This window comes from Suricata suricatta, chromosome 9 (genome assembly GCF_006229205.1).
Source record: "Suricata suricatta isolate VVHF042 chromosome 9, meerkat_22Aug2017_6uvM2_HiC, whole genome shotgun sequence".
Classification (NCBI taxonomy): Eukaryota; Metazoa; Chordata; class Mammalia; order Carnivora; family Herpestidae; genus Suricata; species Suricata suricatta.
Genome location: NC_043708.1, coordinates 65,180,397 through 65,182,605, shown reverse-complemented (window position 1 = coordinate 65,182,605; position 2,209 = coordinate 65,180,397).

Sequence of the window (2,209 nt, the reverse complement as noted above, 5' to 3'; positions counted from 1 at the left end):
CCCCCCAAAGTATGGGGGTCTTTTAAAAATTTATCTTCTAACACTGTGGTTTTAATTGTATATAACTGAGAGCCTCTGAGTCATTGGAGACATGCCTAACCAAAGAAACTAAGTTAATACTTTTATAATGGGAATATCTGAAAGTAAAAACACAATTAAAGCAGTTATTTCACAGAGTGGTGAAAGTCAGGCAGACATTTGCACGCACTCACTTTATACTTAAACAAAACCTATTAGCTTCTATATTCCAATATCTTTAAAAATTTTTAACATAAACCAGATATTTAAATGTGTGTGTATACACACACACACTTTATATATACCATGTTGCATGTAGCTCAAATATGTATGTTCATTTTGTGTAGAAACTAAGCACTAAACAACTTCAACTTTTATAATTTCTTAACCGCCAATAGTTGGGGTTTATTTATGATCTGTAAACAACGAAGGAAAGCCAGAACCACTGTATTCTGCTTAGAGTGTATTAAGAAGCAAATAAAGGTTTCTTTCTGTCTTGTAGTGTGCAAGAATAAGGAATTTAGGGATGAATGGAATTACAATCTATATATGTTTTCAATAAACCAAGATGTAGTAGTCATTTCATTCTTTAAACATTAACATCCTACTATTAAATAAAAGAAATATATACCTCTCCAGTTTCAAAGACTGGAGAGGTAAGCCTAAGTCAATTGATGATATTTTGAAAAGAATGGTTTCAAAAGATGCTAACATTTTTTTTTCCAACAAAGAACTTTTCAGGGCAGATACAGCCAGATCTGTTGCACAAGTGGCAAAGCAAATATTTTAGAAATGGGCTGTGGGGGGATTTAATGGACTGACACACTTTGAATATTTATGAAGAGTAATATTCCTTTGAAGAGGGTTGTGATTGTCTATCATGCTCCTTAGAAATGGAGAGAAGCAAGAGAGGGAGGCTTGTTCAAGCACCCTGACGATTGCTAATGGTGAAAGGATCTGACCTGTGTAGAATAGGAAAGGATTCCATGCCCTGAGAGAAGCTGCAAAACTATTATTGATCCTATCATGTTTAGTCTCTTTCAGGTACACACTTAAAAACATATCCTTTTCCCTAGGCTCTCATCTGTAGTTAGGGCTCACAGACAGCAGCCAGTTTGTATTAAAGTGTGGTCCAATGCATCACTCCAGTTTTGAAAAGAAAACAACATACAGGAAAAATAAAGGTACAGTCTTATCAATGACATTCTCATTGACAGTTGGAGAACAGGGAAGAGGGAGGATTCAAAACAGGGTGGTGGGAAGAAAACAGTACTCTTTAGGTGAGTTTTGGGAAGATGCTAAGTAAAATGCTGTTCAGAAATTGGGATTAATCGAGCAGTTTAAATACAAATCTGCCGGAAATCATGCTCTGTGCGAATGAAAATGAAGGAATTTATGCATATTCTAATTTTCCCTCTTTGGCTGCTATTTTGGAGGAAGAGACTTCTTTTGCTGATGGTGGGACTTTTTTGTTCCGACAGGAAATGTGTAAATGAACACAAATGTTATTTTTTTTCTCCTTTCCATTTCTCTCCTCCATCCCTCCTCCCCCTTTTCAACAACCATAACTTGTTAAGGTCCTCGGGTGTGTGGCCACAGATACCAGAGTTTCTCCCCATTTCCAGGATGCTAGGGTGCAAGAAGTGCAGGGAAGGGGGGGTTAGGGCTCCCCTGGGCCCCTAGACCTTTGGAAATTAGAGCTTCCATTCCACCTTTGGACATTCAAAGAGAGAGTTGAGGAGTCGTGGGTTTATCAAAACGTTCATCTCAAAAGCTATTTCCCTTCACGACTGAATTCTCAAGTGAAACTGGGTTGAGGAGAGCTTAGAAGTGATCTTATAACCCAAGTTGTGAAGATCTATTGACCTTCAGCGCCAAGTCGAAACATTTTCCCTCTCCGGCCTCTCCGGGAATAAACAGTACTGGTGCACTTTATATTAAGACCAGCAAGAAACTCTCTGGCCGGCCTATTCTCATGTTAAGTCGCCTAAAGCTGAGATGAAGTCAAGGGGGACGCAGTGGTCGTTTTATGGAATATATAAGGGACTCCTGAGATGGTCCACCGAACTGCTTGGGGGGCGATTCCGTCCAAGGGTAGAGAAAGAGGGAGCGGGAGACGGAGAGCTTGAGACCGAGGAAACGACAGGTGCTGTCTTCCCTCTGGCTCCCGCCTGGGCAGGCCACGCAGAGA